Source organism: Acanthopagrus latus, chromosome 9 (assembly GCF_904848185.1).
Source record: "Acanthopagrus latus isolate v.2019 chromosome 9, fAcaLat1.1, whole genome shotgun sequence".
Taxonomy (NCBI): domain Eukaryota; kingdom Metazoa; phylum Chordata; class Actinopteri; order Spariformes; family Sparidae; genus Acanthopagrus; species Acanthopagrus latus.
Window position 1 is genome coordinate 7,249,994 of NC_051047.1, and position 19,880 is coordinate 7,269,873.

At 44.4% G+C, this 19,880-nt stretch overlaps 1 protein-coding gene across 4 annotated transcripts in view; it reads left to right on the plus strand.

Annotated features, from left to right (window-relative positions):
• The window catches only part of si:dkey-91i10.2 (uncharacterized protein LOC555224 homolog), a 64,833-nt gene that overhangs the window by 22,328 nt on the left and 22,625 nt on the right, over nt 1-19,880 (plus strand). For all 4 annotated transcript variants that reach the window (XM_037110027.1, XM_037110029.1, XM_037110028.1 and 1 more), the window contains one exon: nt 17,714-17,862. The gene's annotated coding sequence lies outside the window, so the exon portion shown is untranslated. The remainder of the gene's footprint in view (nt 1-17,713; nt 17,863-19,880) is intronic.

Here is a 19,880-nt window from a genome sequence, read left to right on the forward strand (position 1 = left end):
GGAGCTGTCAGTGTGCAGTAGGTTTAATCAGAGCTTGTTGGATTATATCAGCTGCCTGTGTAGAGCTGAGACTGATGCATATGTACTGTAACACATCAACACTGACCTGTAGGAGGCTGAAACAGTCAGTAGATCACTACAGCTGATTGTAATGTCTGTACTGTGTGTCGCTCTCTCTCACACCTGATTTATTGCTGATACAGCAATATTGATTGGCGCTTCAAATGCTTAATGGTTGTATTTAGTGTGGTGTCATTCCACTGTTCACCTCATTGGTGCTAATTGTGTCAGCGCTAACTGTATATACCCCACGAGCAGCTTCCTCCTCCTGGATCGCCTGTCTCAGTGCGAAGGAGGACGGCAACACGCAGCGCTGAAACAGACCAACAAGTGCTGAGACGAGAGGAGCGGTGGAGGCACGGTGGAGAGAAGAGAGGATGAACAGAGCATGTAGAGTTGTGGGGTGATAGATGGCAGACAGGACGCAGAGTGAGAGCTACTCTTTCACCCTGCGGGAAATTGGAAAATAAATTGAGTTGACACAGGCAGGTTTGCATAGCGATATTGATGCTGAGGAGTGGGAGGAGAGGGGTTTGGACTCGGGGCTTAGGAGGTTCACGCGAGGCTAATCATCTCTGTACCCACCGGTTAGGACAAGCAAAAGGCTTCCTGGGGTTAGTAATTAGGAATTTCCATCTGCCATTGATAAAAAGATACAGTCCAGCATTTGGCTCCTCGGCAGCCGCCTCCAGCTGCATGTGTGTCTCATTAGACGCCTCTTCAGTTTGTCCTCTGGAATATTTGGAGCCTTGGCGAGTAACAGGAAACCCGTTTCTTTGTTTTGCGTGGGCTGATGTTGTTCAGCTCTTATTAAAACATGTGGTGGGTGTATCTTCTGTTTTGGTGTCGGCCAGAAAAGAAAGTGATACCCAGACTGGATGTCAGCTTTGATTCCAGAGCTTAGAGCATTTCAGTGGCTCAGAGCAGACAGCGTGTGAGTAATGTGAACCTACACTGACGTGAGCCAAAGCTTCACTTCTTCTTCTTCTTCTTAATTTACATCCTTGTCATCTTTGCCATTGTTGTCTTCTTCCTCAACTTTGTCTTCGTCCTCTTCTCGAAAAACTATACTTCCAAAGTACGCAGCAGTGTGTGTGCGCGTGGGTGTGAGTGTGTGTCAAGAAACTGGTTTGAGGTCTGAGATGTCAGAAAATGTTGAAAGGTGTCCATCAGTGTTTCGTCCTCAAGTCTCATTCTGTCATTGTCACCAGAGGAGGAGAGGAGCTGGAAAATATTCACATTTAAGAAGCTGACATCATACAACTTTGACTCAGTTTTTCTCAAAAAGTTGCTCAAAATGATTGGATTGATTTCAGAGCTGACAACTCGTCAATTAATCGTCGCTGTAGAGAGGGGAGAGAGAAAGTGGTAACTGTGCATCCTGTTTGCAGAAATCTAGTATTAAGACAGTTTCAAATATTCTTTCATAAGTATCAACAAATGTAGATGAAAAGTCTTCCACTATTTAAGTTTCTTGTCACAGTTGGAGATGTGCTTAAATGCTGCTCTTAAAAAGAAATACCTCAATACTTCCTGATTATACGGACAGGAAAGCGCACAAGGTTCTTACTCTCTGTGATTAATCTACAAGAGCCGTAGATTAAATGTGAGTGACATCAGGCTCCGAACCACCAATCACAATCATTCTTTAATCAATTCATCAAACAGAGCAGACCCTGATTCGGTTGTTTGGTAAAGTGGACAAATTAGAATGATTTATTATTTCCAAACAGAGACATTTATCTGTCCGCACAACACCAAAATATCACAGTGCCGTTTTTAAATTATTTTAAAAAATTATTTTTACATTTCAAAATGTGTAGCCTTAAGTAGTTACTGTCTTTAATTGCGATTGCGATTTGATGACAAAATACATCACTGCACATCACTGTACATCACTGCACATCACAGTACATCACTGCACATCACTGCACATCACTGCACATCACTGTACATCACTGCACATCACTGTACATCACTGCACATCACTGCACATCACTGCACATCACAGTACATCACTGCACGTCACTGCACGTCACTGCACGTCACTGCACGTCACTGTACATCACTGCACATCACTGCACATCACTGCACATCACTGTACATCACTGCACATCACTGCACATCACTGTACATCACTGCACATCACTGTACATCACTGCACATCACTGTACATCACTGCACATCACAGTACATCACTGCACATCACTGTACATCACTGCACATCACAGTACATCACTGCACATCACTGCACATCACTGTACATCACTGCACATCACAGTACATCACTGCACATCACTGTACATCACTGCACATCACAGTACATCACTGCACATCACTGCACATCACAGTACATCACTGCACATCACTGTACATCACTGCACATCACTGCACATCACAGTACATCACTGCACATCACTGTACATCACTGCACATCACAGTGCATCACAGTACATCACTGCACGTCACTGTACGTCACTGCACGTCACTGCACATCACTGCACATCACAGTACTTCACTGCACATCACTGCACATCACTGCACATCACTGCACATCACTGCACATCACTGCACATCACTGCACATCACTGCACATCACAGTACATCACTGCACATCACTGTACATCACTGCACATCACTGCACATCACTGTACATCACTGCACATCACTGTACATCACTGCACATCACAGTACATCACTGCACATCACTGCACATCACTGTACATCACTGCACATCACTGCACATCACAGTACATCACTGCACATCACTGCACATCACAGTACATCACTGCACATCACAGTACATCACTGTACATCACAGTGCATCACAGTACATCACTGCACATCACAGTACATTAGTACTACTTTATCTGCCACTGAACCGATAACCTTTGGCTCTGGAGTTGTGAGATGCAGCACTGTCCCATATGAATGTAACATCTTAGTCACTGAGCACAGTTAGACGGTGTTGTATGTTACACTTGCGTCATAATGTAAATGCACACATGCATCGCAGAGTTTATTCAATCAGCTCTCCATGAACTGTGCTTTCGGTCCATCGGTAATCACCCTCCTCAACCCCACCTCCTGCTCACCCTGCCACAATCCCTCCTCTTCACCCCCTACATGCTGCTTATCATCACATCCCTCCAGCTCCACCCTTTCATCACTCCAATCCCTTCTCCTTCATTCCCGGCTCTCCCCACTCCCCTTTCCCTCACTCTTTTACTCTCATCTGAAATCTCCTCTCCTCTCCTCTCCTCTCCTCTCCTCTCCTCTCCTCTCCTCTCCTCACATACAGTCTAAGCCAATTACAGGCATGTCCTTGGCTTCTGGAAGAGAAAGCATAGGGGGCTCTTCCTGCTTTCCTCTCCCCTCTGTGACTCTCCTCTCCTCCCCTCTCCTCTTCCTCCTCCTCTCCCTCTCAATGTGAGTCATGCGATGACATTCAGGAGGCCCTCAGCAGATACGGATCCTTCTAGGCGTCTGCAGGAGCTGGTCGGCCGGTCAATAAGCGGGCCATGATGCATCTCTGATGGATCCCTGTTAAAGCTGACAATGAGCTGACAAGAAAGGCTTTTTGAAAACACCGACAGCCTTCAGCAAGGTCAAGGGTCAGCATTGATCCAGGGAGAGGAGGCAGGCTGCAACCACAACATGTGGCTGAATTTAAAACACTGTGATGGTTTTTATTTCATACAGTCATAGATTCTTTTCTCAGTGACCACGTATTAAATGTTTTTCTTTGAATGTGCGGGTGGACTCACATGCTGTCTTATCTTGTCGGTTCTTATTCTGTGAAAGTGGGGCATCTTATTTTGAAAATCAATCGTAAAGTCAAATTATAAAATGAAGGTCCTTTGTACCAGCTCTGTATGGGCTTTGCAAATGAAGGCTGAAGGGAGCTCTGTCACTGTGTGGGTATTTCTTCTCTGTTCACATAGATCTCTTTGGTGTCCAGAGCCCAGGGGCTGAATGGGGATTTATATTTAGGGGGCGGGGGGTCTCAGTGGGGAGGCTAGAGGACTGGTAGATGAAAAAAAATCCACTGACAAAGAATACACTTTACTGTCCCAAGCGTGTATTGGGTAGATGTGACCTAAGGATGTCATTTTTTATTTAAAATGCTCAGAAGTGAGTTAGATATTATGATATATATGATTTTTAGCATCTCGTTCTTTAAAATGCTGACGTGAATAAGCGAGAAATTAAAAGTAACAGTAGCTAACAGTAATAGTAGTCTCTACAGAAAATGAATTAAAAAGTTGTCACTGTTCGAAAGTGTGACGCCAGCCAGAATGTTCTTATCGTTCTTTTTAGAAGGCAGGTTGTTTGTCAATAGAGCGCTCTCTTCGGAATCTGTTTCAACGAAAAGGAAACGAAGAGGTAAAAACAAACAACAGAACGTCCCCGTCTTAAACAACCTTCATGGCTGTTTGAGTATGGATTTCTGAGTTTACGAGGTGCACTTGAATGCGCCATAAAGTCCCTGTCGGCAGCATCACTCCACGCTGTACAGAGTGATGTTTCAGAGCGCACATAAATATTCTGGCCTGTTTGAATGAAGAGTCAGTGGTGTGTTCCTCTGCCGAGGACAGTCCCGTTTCCAAGTACTGACTTCCAAGTGAGCCTACAGTCAGTAGAGGCTGACAGAAAGGCATAAATGATACATGTTTCCTCTTTTCTTCACCGCGGCCCGGGATCTACTGAGTATACACAACACAATCCATGTATTCTGTTCTTGATAGATGGGCTGGTTAATGAGAGGCAGATGATACATTAATGATTTCTCGCTTTTCTTTCCATCATCAGTTTCTATTATTCTTTTCTCTGCGCCAGCCCTCACCCTCTCTTATCTCCCTGTCTCCCCTCATTCCTGGTGATGGAGTGAGTCACGGAGCCATCTGCTGCCCAGCAAATCCTCTGCTGCCTTATTACCCCCCTTTTGTTTATTAATGCCACTCCTGGGGCCGCGATGTTACCTCTACCTATCCATCCATCCATCCATCCATCCATCCATCCATCTATCTCTTTCTCTACTTCTACCTCTCCCCAGTCACCCGAGACTCTCCTCCCTCTCTTCTGTCTGTTATCATGTCTTCCTCTTTCTCTCCCTCTCACCTCCTCGACTTAAATCGTTCCTGCATGTCCTCCCCTCATTTCACCTCAGATTGTTTTTTCCTCTCCTCCTCATCTTCCTCGTCCTTTTTCTCCCAGGAGACAGATTGTAGGAATGAGGTCAGACATCGTGCCTGTATGTGTGTGTGTGTGTGTGTGTGTGTGTGTCTGTGTGTGTGTGTGTGAGAGAGAGCATATGGATATGAATGTGAGCAGCCTGTTGATGTTTTGTTGGTGGAGGTGTTGCTGTTGCTGATGTCATTATGATCCCCTGCAGAAACGACAACAGACACACATAACACCCTTGGGGCGAGTGTGCGCGCGACTGTGTATGTGTGTGTGTGTGTGCGTGTTCATTTACACAGGCACTAAGCACAAACATTGGCCCTGTGAAGTAATTAGAGCGAGATATACAGTAGCAAACACACTGTGTTTTCCTGGAGCCAAACATTTCACACTTCACAGTCACATTATTTTTGTGAAGAGAAGAAAATGTAATTCCTTAAAATGACTAAAACACATCAGAGTTTGAAGTTACTTTTTGAAGTTAACAAAACAGCTTTAAATATTATTCACATTATCTTTCAGAAATACAGTGAGACATCCTCCGATAACATGTGCACAAATGCAAAAGGAAGCTGCAACTGCTGGTTCGTTGACTAAAAGAAAATGAATCTCTCACTATTAATTGTGTCAATAATGTTTCAGGCAAAGGTTTGTTGCAAAGTTGATTTTCCTCGCCACCCATGACAGTGAATGAAGAATCTTTGGTTTTGTGCTGTTTGTTGGACAAAAGAAGCAGTTTTGGAGATGTCACTTTGAGCTCTGAGAAATTATGATGAGCATTGTTCACAATTTTCTGACATTGCATAAACTTAATTAATCAACGAACCTTGAAAATAAAAAGGCAAATTAATCAACAATGACTGTGCCACATAGGCATCTACATAATTTAAAATAACTTTTTACAGTCTTTATGCTATCCAGCTTAATCACAAATCCGTTTCCAACAGGAAGTCTCACAGTGGAAATAATGTTTATTTCAACAAAGAAGCAGTGGGGAGGCGTCTCCTCGTAGGCACGATGCAGAGTTATTTTAGGCGTCCAGGCCTCCAGAAGGTTAAGTACTGTTCATTTTATGCGCTGACAAGGTGAGCTGACTGACAGCCGGAGCACCTCTACAGCTCGGATGGATTTGATGAACTCTCATCAGCACACATCACACGGCCGCTGCAAGTCTGTTACGTAAAAAAACTGAAGAAGTCAACTGTGCCTCCAAAAAAAAAAAAACCCCAAACATTAAATTATGGAGTGTAATATTCTGTGTGCGTACTCAAAGTGAGGGTTTAGGTTTAGTAGAAAGCTGATTAAACATTCATCACTTTAAATCAGTTCACTTTCACATTCTGGGTCAAGTTTGGATGAATTCTGGTCCTAATTTGAAGTACGTCACAGTTTATGAAGCCTCATAATCATAAACACGAGCTCAGGCTTGTGAGTATTCTGAGTCCTGCACCCTGCCGACACGGAGAAAAGCAGATTTTCATAGTGTTTGAAAGACTGCTTCCAGCTCCCCCTCCACTTCAAACAACTGCCTGAATTCAAATGTCAGCAGCTGAGGAGATGATGAATGAATGACGGATGTCAGAAATAGAATATAGACACCTACAGTAACTGTGTATCTCAGTTTTAATGGCTCAGTCTGTGTGGACCTGAGCCTGTTATGAAACCTTTATGAAAAAATATGGAGGATGTTCTTTTGTTTTGAGACGGTGTATCAGAGCACAGAGCCTCGGGCGAGTGGCCTCATCCTGAGAACAGTCCTTATTCCTCTGCATCACTTAAATGTCAGCAGCAGGCTGCACAAAGCTAACTGTAGGCTTTACTCCTTATATCTGTCTCCCTCTGTTTGTCTCCCTCTCTGTCTGTCTTTGTTCTCAGATCAGACTCTCATTGGTTCTTTTATCATGTAGCTCAGATGAGACGTGACGATAGGAGCGCCTCATTTTGTCCTCCTCAGAGGAATAGATCCATCAGAGATCACAACTTGAAACTGTCACGTGGGATTGTAATCAAGATATGTAGCCTGTGTGTGTGTGTGTGTGTGTGTGTGTGTGTTTGTGTGTGTCTACCTGTGGCTGTAAAGGTGAGCTCTGTGTAGATGATGGTACTGATGCTGAGTGAGATCTATAACTGCATCAGTCGATATGAGGGGCTGGCTGTGGCATGACAGAAATCCACTCTTCTGATTGGGTGACAGAAACACACACACACACAGTTATTGAGATTATGTCTATTTTTATCAAGGCTTGTTTTCCTCTGTGATCACTGGGTAATTACATGGCTTGCTGCTTCATCAATTAAACATGAGCTGCAGACATGCAAATGTCGATTGTGTCTAGTATTGACCACAGGTGTGAGTGTGTGTATGTGTGTGTGTGTGTGTGCGTGCGTGCGTGCGTGTGTTTGTGTTCACAGGATCTGCTTCCCATTCATTGTCTATGTAAGCAGCCGTGCAATGCATTCTTGTAGCACCGCGCTACATTTCAAGAGACCGGGTGTCGTGCTGGCCACTCTTTATTTGCACTGACTCGAGGTCAGACTTGGCTGCTTTAGACTAATCAGGGACGTCCAGCGTGACTTGCCGTGTTTGGAAATTCCCCAAAAAACTTTCAAACTAACTGCTGTTGCTTTAAAATGAAGACAGATTGAGGAACTGCGATGCCAACAGAATGTTTTCAGAAAACGTTTTTTTTTTCCAGCCCGGATAAGGTGGAATCCCATCCATTGATACATATTGAAAATAACTCTAAATATTTACATGAAATACCTGTATTTACATTTATATATCTACTGGCTGGTGGTCTAAAGCTGCATCATCTTACTGTTTCATAACCAGCTAAAAGTTCCATGTAGTACATAAGTAATAAACATTTTTTATTCCGAAATGTTTTGGTTTGGTGACAAACGTCTCAAACACGTTGACTCCACAACAACACTGCCTGAATAAAACACTGTGTTGAATTAAGAAAATGACCCTTTGAGCTACAGAATATCTGGAATGGTCAAGGAAGATATAACCAAGGCTTTTGGACATTGTCAAGACTTGAAAATACTAAAGCGTGGCATTAAACGGTGTCCTCAGTTTACAGTCCCGTCCTGGCTCGTCTTGTAGGAGAGAAGAGTTATGGGTCAAACAACAAACAGGAAATCCAGCGATATGAATGAATAATACAATAAACCAGAGCAATCGTAATGTCAGAACCACTTCAGAGCTGCAGTCTTTCCAGAGCTCCTTATCTTTATTCCAAGTCTTCCTGTCACATGGTGCTGCGCTCATGGACTGATCCTCTGAACCGTCTCTGGGTGCTGGAGAAGTCTCTTTTGTCCTCTCTGAACGTGTGAGGATCTGCTTGTGCAAAAGTAGCGAGGTGTTTGCTCTCCGGTCATCCACTCTCTGTATTATTCATCTGCAGTATTTCCACCTCCCAACACATGAAAAATGAATGAGACCCACATGACCTGGAACCACAGAGGGAGAGGGCCACACCGGTGCAGCTTGTTTTGTAGGTGATCTTTAGTCACACTCCGTGAACTTATTCTTGTTATTGTTTTTTGTTGTGCATTTGACTCATGTTTAATCCACTGTCATTTTTTGATAAATAAATGTAGCTTCTGAGGCAACACACATAGTCATCGTGCCTGTTCTTTACCTCAGGATCACAGTGACTATAGAGGTTCCACATGAGCACTCCTGGAGCTGCCAGCTCGGCTGCTGTATCTGTTCCAGAGACCTGTGGAGGTGGTTGAAGGTGCCCTGTGGAGACTTTCGGTTTACGCTCTGTCTCTGTCACCAAAATGCATTGTGGTGTTAACACCCATGGTTACCAGCTGGCATTCTGCATCACTGCCTTCGTCGATGCATTTCCACCCAGGAACTGTCCTCAAGACAAGCGCGTCGTCGTTTCCAGACACGCCCTTCAAGCAGGTCGCCCTGTTGCAGTGATTATTCAAATCCCTGACGATCCGCGCTGACACGTTGAGTCAAGCCAAGTCGAGCAGAACCAGCACATTTGTATTGAAAAGCGCCATTAGACCACTGGAGCTTTAATTGGAGATAAACATGTTGACAGCCTGGACCAAACATCGGTTTTGGTCTTTATAGAATCACAATGTTTGTAGAAAACCCTTCATCGCCCACAAGCTTAAGTACAATTTAACTGTCAATTTCGTGATGTTATTTCAAAGTGTATAAATGTCATTCATCTAAAGTGCATGTTTGATGCTTTCACATGTCACTGATGACAACGCCTTCACCAACTTCAAGTGGAATACCTAAATGAACTGTTAAAGAAAATGACAGCTTGAATTGAACCAAACCAGCAGTTAGTCTGAGACTGTTGTGTAGATATCAAGGACGCCGTCAGACCGACACGGAACACCAAATAAGCACAGCAGAAACGTCAGATTGGTCGGACCTCCATGTTTTAACACTTACAACAGCTCTAATGACGTGGCCATTTTGAGTGGCTCTCTGCCCATTGTTGCCTTACGAGTCAGGAGTTAGAAGGAGTCGGGCGGTGCCAATATGGCGTCGGCTGAAGGCGCCACACTGTGCCTCACAAAGAAACCATGTTTCATGCAGAGTCCATGTTTTGTACAGCCTAGGATTTCTGCATGTGTTGGTGCATTACAGTCAATCAGCAGAATCGCTTTTGAATGAACAGCAGGATGTTGGCTGCATGGGGGCCAGCTCTTAAAGACATTTCTCTGCAGTGCTGTTAGAGGTAAAACACTCCTCACGGCACCTTCAAGCAGGCTGTAGAAGTGCCCTCTGTGGTTCTGTTTTTTAATGCAGCTCCCTGCGACTATACTCATAGTCTGCAGTAACAATGGCTGGGTTTTGAAAGTAACCCCGCGGCTCAAAATAACCAGATTCCTGCAGAGCGCCGCTCTCAGAGTCTACAGTAAACCGTCTCTACTGTACAACTCCGCTCAGCTCCCCAGAGACTGTTAGTTCGTACACACACACCACAGCCATTCTGCCTAATTACCCACTCTACTCCACACTCCCACCTTTGATGTAGCCCTGCTCAGTGTCTCTCAGGCCCACGCCCACTCTCATGATGAGCCTGGTGGTGGAGGTGCTGCTGACAGTGCCCCCGGGTGGTGCCTCATTAACCCACATTTCTCAGGCTGATGGGAACAGTGAGGGGGGTGCAGGTGTCTGTGTGTACATGAGGGAATGTGTCTGAGAGCAGAAAATGGAAATGTGGGGTGTTGCCTTTGAAGAAACTCTTCAGCTTCTGTGTGCAGGAATGAGAGAAACTGGAAGCTGTTTTTTTTTGTTGTTTTTATTTATTTTGTATTTTTTTCCTAATTCAGATCACCCAGTTTCTCGTGTGTTACAGTTACTGTCCACACACATGATGTGTTCATTTTTGGTTGCTCCCAAAGTGGGGAAAACATGTTTGGCTGCTCATGAGCACCACAAACATTTACTGATACAGACTGAATCAACTTACAGCGTTCTATCGACGTCCCCATGTAAGGCATATATTAAAAGGGCACTTAGACCATTTAACATCTCAGTCCTGTTACACTGTCGGTGGGCAGTTTCACAAAGGATCGACACAGCTGAGCCACAGATATAATTCCAGATATAACACCTATTATTACCATTACCCACAGTCACACTTGGGGAGTAACAGAATGCATGTAACAGGATTATGTCATCAGGATACAAAAGAAGGTCACTTCTGTGGTAATGTTTCAGAACAGATGTATAATTAGATTACAGATAGAGGTACATTCAATAAAATGTAGGATAAGGAATGATCCACCAGTCGGTATCCACACACGTAAAATCTGACAGTGATCCTACATAAAAAGAAATTATGAGGAATCGTTTTCCTCAAAGTTACCAAGTTAAACAGACTAATAATTTAGATTAACCGCATCTTTCTACTCTGCTACATTTGGATGCAAATATCATACACTTTACTCCACTACATTATCACAGTACTATTTGTAACTTCAGTTACTAGTTACTTTGCAGATTACATGCTGCATCACAGCCAAAGCAGCACATTTTGCAAATCACTCATTGCGTTAATCATAATTGGCTGATAAAACCAAAACAGTCAACAGTAAGTATACAGTTTATACATTCGGAAGTAAAAAGCACAGCATGCCTGTCGGGTTCAGGTCGGGCTTGGTTACAACTCTCAGTCAGGTTGGGATGGAAATATACAGAATGAGCCACACTGCACTGCATTATGATCCCACAGCTGCAATCAAGGGGCTATACCTATCCCATACATCTGCTTTTTCAGTCCTCATCCTGCTCCCTCTTCACCTCCCTAATTTGCATCTCAGCAGTTTGGTAAACCAATCCTTCAAGTAGCAGTTAACACACAGCCTCTGACCCCTCCCCCTCTGCTGCCTCCATCCTCCTCCTGACAGGAGATGGAGTGCCACTTCACTTCATTAGGATACTAGTTTCTTATTACCTGCCTCTCCTCACTGACTGACTGACTGAATGAGTGTGTGTGTGTGTGTGTGTGTGTGTGTGTGTGTGTGTGTGTGTGTGTGTGTGTGTGTGTGTGTGTGTGTGTGTGTGTGTGTGTGTGTGTGTGTCAGCACTGAAGTCTGACCACTCTCAGATGTAAAGTGATTCAGCTGGTTAAATTATTGTGCTAATAAGGCTGGAACTGAATTATTGTCATCACTGAACATTTTCTAATTCTTCCAGAGCTTAAAATGACGTCTTGAAAGTATTTTTTTTTTTTCCGGGTCACTTGGATAGTAATTTAATTAGTCCATTAAGTATTTTAGACAGCTGTATTTAATCATGATAAACCTTTTGCCTGATACAGGACTTAAACAACTGAATGCCAACAATGAAGTTTCTAACTGACTAACTGTTAATTACTTACTACAATGATGACAACAATTTAATCTGAAAACAACATTAATTATTATATAGTATTATGGGATAGTATTATCTGTGCTGCACGTCTCAGTGGAGAGCTTCCCTCTCGTGATGAATCCTGCCAGTGTGCAGGAATCTTTAATGATTAGGTGGTCAGGTCTCCTTATGTGAGACGCTGCTGCAGATAAGCATCTCAATCAATAGAGTGATGGCGAGCCCACAAGGAGCTGGCAGGGCTGGAGCTTTCATGGGGATAAAGAGGCAAACTGCTGAATGTGCTGACACACTGAGAGGTAAACCATCGCTCAGGACCGTTATATATTCAACACGGCAGGACGCCTCTGATAAGTATGTGAGATGAGGATGACGCCTGTTCGGTTTAATCGTCATCAGTACTGAGTGTTTTATCAGGTTAGCCACTAAAGCATTTTAGTGCATTTGAATATATTTGACATGCAGTGTCCATCACAAGAGGGTTTCACTCCACAGATGTTGTGTTTATTGTCACATATATCACGTTCACAAGTTCGGCAAACACAGCTTGGCTTAAAGGGAAACAGTTTGTAGTTTTTGCCTTTTTTCCCGATGACTGTGGGGACTTTTTTTATCCTCTGGTTTTTATGTCGCTTTTATTCCCTCCACTAAGCCATTTTCTAACTACAGTTTTGAAAATTGCTCCAGAACTTAAGTTCACACACTCACTTTCATACTCAGTCAGCTCTTCCTGCATTATGATCCACTTCTCCTCATCCGTAAGCCCACTCGGCAAGTACCAAACAGTTATTAGTTTGCCAAAATATGCCTAAATCCTCTGCTGCTTTCAGTGACTTTAGCAACATTGTGCCAAAACTCCTGTCAGTTGCAAACGGCTGAACATCCATACAGACAGTGACAGAGGGGATTGTGCAGCAGAAGCGTTGGGTGAAGCCTCTGTGGTGCATTTCTGCCGACTGAATTCAAGCTGACATTTTTTGAAGGAGCAGAAAAAAAACCCATCTCTCCAGCTTACCAGGGATCAATGTTTGACAGCCAAACACGGATGTTGGAGAGAGTTTCCCTCAAACTGGCATGAACCGTTTAGGTGTGGATGAGTCACAGTATTAGCTAAATGGGATGCAAATAGAAGGCTGGAGATTTAAATTTAGACAGCGATAGGATAGTGTATATTTTGCATTTCATGTTGATGATGACTTCATGACCTCGGCTCCTCGCCTGACTGCCTCACCATGCATGTTCACCCTCTGCTCCCTCGGTCACAGTGTATAGTACGGCACTGTTGAAAAGAGAAATGAGTCGTCTGCGTGCTGGCGGTCAGTTGCTGGTGTTCGTCTTCAGGTTTTCTGTTCAGAAGCTATCGGTGTCTGTCAGGAGACTCTTATTCAGAGTCGTTAGGGCCACTGGTGGATCGTTGATGTCCTTCACGTGTCTGACGGTGTGAACGGTGTGTCTGGCGGTGTGGACGGTGTGTCTGGCGTGTCTGGCGGTGTGGACGGGGTGTCTGGCGGTGTGGACGGGGTGTCTGACGGTGTGGACGGGGTGTCTGGCGGTGTGGACGGTGTGTCTGGCGTGTCTGGCGGTGTGGACGGTGTGTCTGGCGGTGTGGACGGTGTGTCTGGCGGTGTGGACGGTGTGTCTGGCGTGTCTGGCGTGTCTGGCGGTGTGGACGGGGTGTCTGGCGGTGTGTCTGGCGGTGTGGACGGCGTGTCTGGCGGTGTGGACGGGGTGTCTGGCGGTGTGGACGGCGTGTCTGGCGGTGTGTCTGGCGTGTCTGGCGGTGTGGACGGCGTGTCTGGCGGTGTGGACGGCGTGTCTGGCGGTGTGGACGGGGTGTCTGGCGGTGTGGACGGGGTGTCTGGCGGTGTGGACGGTGTGTCTGGCGGTGTGGACGGCGTGTCTGGCGGTGTGGACGGCGTGTCTGGCGGTGTGGACGGGGTGTCTGGCGGTGTGGACGGGGTGTCTGGCGGTGTGGACGGGGTATCCTCTATAGCCTCCCAGTGATCTTCTGTCACTCTCCTGCTGTGCTGTCCAGCTGTGCTTATGTTAGCCCTCCTCTCGCTCACTGGCAGCACAGAGCTTCACATTCAGACACCTGCTGAGCGCCAGCTCACATCAGCTGGAGATGAACTTCATGCCACGCTGGTTTTTAAAGGTGTTCGAATATTGTCACGTCACTCCTCTTATGCTGAGTCCTTTACAGACTGCAGACACGTGCAGAGTTCTGGTTGTTAATTCATTTGTTTTCTGTTATGAACAAGGGTGGGTCACGTCATATATTTGGACTTTAAAACTGAAACTGTCACCAGAAAGAAAGAGTCTGGGCTTCCAAACAAAACACAGTTTGACAGAGTGCAGCTCTTACACACCTGCGGTTCGACAGGTGCGTAGGAGAAAACCAACAACCGACAAAATCAAAAAGTACTCAGACCTTCGTCAGGTTATCTTACAAAAAACTGGAAGAGAACATCTTGAATAGGTTTGTAGACCCACGTGGACCAATCATGTCACATTGCAGACAGACATCACTCACTTAGACAAACCTGGATCAATTAATTCCTGTCACTGAATGAAAGCGCTCAGACTCCCACGTATCGTCATCAGACATCTAGACAGTCTTCTAAAGCCAGTATGTATATAAATCTAGGCTATGAAGGCTGATGATGTCAAAAAATAACGAGATGACCACATGATGAAGAATTATTTGTGGGGAAAAAATGGGAGAAGAAGTTCATCACTTAGACCACTGGGGAACAAGGTCTAATGATACACATTCAAAATAAAATATATAATCACAGAACACAGGAAACACAGTTTTAAAAGATCCACGGCTCTCTTCTTTCATCAGATGGCTATTTCACACTAAGTACTATTAAAGACATGGACACTGCATTTTAAAATCGTCAATGTCCACAACAACCTCCATAGTCTCAATTAGACAATTGTTAGCAAAACATGTAAGAGCTTTTTAATTCAACTGTAGGACATTAAATGTTGTATTTTAGATATCGTAGAAGAAAACGTGTGAATATCTTCAGCTTGTGGTTACCACACGCCTGATTTCAGACATTTAACTGAAAACCAATAAAAAGACTAATACACTCAGACATTTAGACGAATGAGCCGGCGAAATGCTAACTGCTAATATTATTCATTTATGTATAGTTTGCTGCATGTCATTGTTTGTTTGTGGAGGTCTGAACTGTGTTTATGGTGCGGTAGAATCAAAGGGAACTCATTTTTACAATTCTTGTTACTGCACATGAATGCAGCAGTCCATCAGAATTTAAATAAATATGCAGTTTGAACTGAATGTTTAAGTTTTTATTATTAAGACATAAATACAGTGAGAAAGGGCAAGTTATTTGGATGCTGCATATCTCATGAGAACACTTAGAGTAACATCTACAGTATTCTTTTTCTTATGTCTCTCACTGCTGGATTCCTTAGATTTTGACCGCTGTTCGAACTCGTGGATCAGGATGTTTGTGGATGATTGTGGTGACAAAGAACAGAATATGTTCACTGTTTATTTATCTGCTTTATGGAAGCACAGTATGAAATGATACATTGTAAAGATGAAAAAGTGATGACTTTTTCAGGCACAACACATACTAAGATAGCTTTTTTTCTCTCTCTCTTACACACACACACACACGCACACACCACAGCTGGAGCAGGCAGACGGCGGCATGAGCCTGCATGTCTGTAGGGAACACTGAAGGTGTCAGAAACTGCAGAGCACATTATTATCACCTCTTCTGCTGTAAAACTACAGAGGATCTGAAAGACATTCAGACTACACACACACACACACACACACACACACACACACACACACACACACACACACACACACACACACACGCACGCACACACACTCACAAACACACACACTGAGATGAGTTATAAGACAGCGTGCACAGTGTCCTAGGCTAAGAAACACTTGTGCATAGTTTAGGAGGTTGTGAAGCGGCCATCAGGAGGGGATGAATGAAACGGGCCAGAACGGCTGCAGGGGATCGGCTCAGTGATTTTAAAGCTCGCCGGATAAAAAGAGAGAAAATGAAATAAATAAGTCGGCCTCTTCAGTCAGCGCCGATAGCGAATTTCTCATTCCCTGTGAGAAAAGCCTATCAGTTTCAGTGGGATTGTCAGAGCGGGGTTATTCTCCCAGTGAACGCAGAGCAGCTGAAGATTCTGAATAATATTTCAGAGGCTGAAAATCTGTTTGAAATCTGCAGAAAGTGAATGAAGTCAGAGGCATTGTTTGTGCAGCGGAGGAGCAGCAGGCTGCATGGGAAAAAGGAGGATCCTCCAGAAGTCCTGTCAGTCACCAGCACTCCTGGGATGGAGGGGGCTCAGTTCTAAGTGACAGCCACTTGTCAAAGTTTCAGATGGTGCAGCCACAGCACTCTGCATCCCAGCATCCCGTAGGGGGAGGGAGGGAGGGAGGGAGAGGGGGTGTTAACGTCAAAGAACATGTGACCTGAGCTCTGAATGGCAACATTTGGTTTGTCATCGTGTGGCTGAAGATGTGAGGTGGTGGACGCGGCGGCGTTTGAGGTGGGGGTCATTCTCTTTGTTTTAACGAGGATTCACGGTCCTGCAGGCTGAGTCGTTCCTCTGGTGCTCAGAGCCTCTTTTGTTGTTGGCCTACATTATGTTCAGTCTGCTGAGCAGTTATGTTTGGAATTTGTGTCATTTATCGCTCTACTTTTATTCTTTGTTGTGTAAAATGACATATTTCCATTTTGAAATGTAATGCGACTTTGAGCTTTAATGTGTTGATGTCAGTCTGTTTACAGGAAACTGTCATTTATTCCTTGAACTCTGCTTGAGTGTGTTTCACTGCTGCTGCTTTTTATTGTGTTGGATTTATTTGTTGCTGAAGAGGGACAAATCATACTGATATATATATTGATTACTGTGTCAGATACAGATAAATCAATGCATTTATTTGACACCAGCAAAGCACAATGCACACATTGCACCAGATGGATTTTATTCAATTTCATCATCCATTTGACAAAGACATATGTCTAAGTCATGTTTTATGTTTTCATTAGTGTGAATGATATATACTGTAGCTTCAGAGTGTCTCCGTCTCCTCTGTGGTCTCTGGGCAGCACCAGCGGTTTCTTCCCTCACTCACAATATCTGTAAATGAATCAGAATGATTATATGAAGGAAATGTGTGTTATTGTATGTATGACAGAGAATTATCAGCAGCAGGCTGTTGAACCGCTGACTGATCCACACACACACACACACACACACACACACACACACACACACACACACACACACACACACACACACACACACACGTACTATACACAGGCTGTTGGTGCGATGTGTGTAATCTGCTTCTGCCTCCTGACAGAGAAGCACTAATTATGTAATTGACTCAACATCTAATTCAATCTGTGAAAATAGGACATGGTTTGTTTTACAGTATCAGAATACACGTGAGGCTCCTGTCTGTAGTTCAGCGGGGTGAAGAGCAGCAGCTCCTGGCAGAGCATCCCACCGGTTTGTTGTTATGTTTAGAAAACTCAATGATTGATCTGCTTTTTCCTCCTTTCTCTCTCTCTTTACTCGTAGCCCAGGGCCTCGTCTGTCTGGCTCGGTGGAAACTCCGGCACAGGTTTCCGTCCTGAGAGGAGACTGAGGAGAAGAAGCCAGCCGCTTTGGGATCTGAGCCAATGACCTGCAGGAGGAGAGGAGCGGCGCAGAAGCTTGATTAAAATGGGGTAAGTTTAGAAGATGTGACAGCACGCCGCCAGCAGCTGCAGGAACTGCTGGCTGCAATCGGAGGATTTGTTTCCAAACCTGATCTCTGCAACATGACGCTGCTGTTAGGTAACCTCTGGCGAGTCAGAGAGGAGGGGAGATGAGCCGATAGCAACAGACACTGACTCACGCATGCATGTACACAGTCATGTACACATGCACATACTGGATTACTACAGAAACTCTACCAAAAACATCAAAGAAAATATGAAGATTTCTTGTTGTGAGATGCTTTAATGTCTAATCTCTTAATCTGGAACACAGTCAATCTTGTGTATTTAAACATTTTTTAATGAATTGCGATGAAACATTCTGTACCAAAGACATTATGTACGCCCTTTTTTAAACTGAAATCTTCACTGTAGCTGCAAAGCGAAAAGTGAGACTTACTGCAGACTAGCTGTACGGAGCCACATGACGTCTTTTAGGCTGTCCCCAGCTACTTGTTTTGAAGAATGCTGCTGAAAGTGAAATAATCTCTGCCCATCTCATTTTTTGAATACTTGTTCAGACAGAATACAATACCTAGGCAAAAGTATGTGGACAGCTGAACCATGATCATGAATCTGCCACTATGACATCCTCCACTCCTCTGGTGTCAGACTTCCCAGCAGGTTTTGCTCTTGGCTGCTCCCATTCAGCCACAGCAGCATTAGTGAGGGCCAGCACTGATCACAGTTCATCCCGAAGGTGATGGACGGGGTCGAGGTCAGACCCTGTGTTTCATGTTTCTTTATTGAAACGCTGTCCCTGTGCAGCCCGGTCAGGCTCATTCAGACCAAACTGGGAGAACAGTTTCTGTATGGCGCTGGCTTTTTGCGCCGGAGGAACTTTCATTATGAAACAGGAACTGGAACATAAACCGTTATCATAAAGATGGAAGGGCATTATTTTATCTAAAATGTCATCGTATTCTGTATCACAAAGATTTCACATCATTTGAACAAAAGGGTCTCATCTAAATCACGAGGAGTACGCAAACACGGTGCGTCCGCACAGTTTTGCCCACATAATTTAAAATGTAAGGGCTCGATACTACAATGACTTGTCGAGATGGAGGTTGACGCACTTGTTTTTAATAATGCAGCGACTCTGACAGTGAATCTGATTACATGAATGATTTACTTCCTGTCTTCTTCACGCACTCATGCCATCATATCTGGAGGAACCAGCCCCTGTGCATGCTGGGACATGGTGGCTGATTTACTGTCCCACTGGTCGGGATGAGTTATTCCCCAGTTAGCTCCCGTGACAGAGGGAGCAGAGAGGGAGCGGACCTCCGGAGAGCCTTTATACTGGCAGTAATTCAACCAGAGAGGGAGAGAAGCTCCGGCCTGCTGAGCTGCATGCTGCCTGCTGTTCACACACACACTCATGATAATTAAACACAAAGTCTACAGACCAGCCTCTTTTTCTCCAAACAGTGCTATGCACACACACATACTGTATGGGTGCGTGTTGTTAAAAGAATGTGGAGGCCATGTGCTTGTCGAAAGTCGCCGAAATGAAAATCATAGATTTTAAAACTTTCTTCAGCGAGAGCAAAGAGAAAAGTTATATCCTCAGGGTGTTGTAATGGTTATAAACTGAGCACTCTCTCCAGCAGCACACGGATAATAATGGACACACAGATGATATATTCAATGAGGCGGCTGCTCATATGAGCTCATTAATATCAGTCAGCCTGCCGCTCCCCCTCAGTATCAGTTATAACACCTCTGACTTCTTTTAAATGTTTCCTGAATTTGGTTTTTGCCTCTGCTGTCCTTTGTGTTTAGTGCTAACTAGCTCACATGCTAACACACTAAGTCAAGATGGTTAACATGACCTGAATATCATCAGCATGTTAATATTGTCACTGTGAGCATGTTGGTATACTTATGTTAGTATTGTAGCACCGTTGTGCCCCCCTCTCCTCCAAAGTCAACCAAGTGCTGGTTCCAAGCTGGTTCAGCCTGTGAACCTTTTAAGAACCACT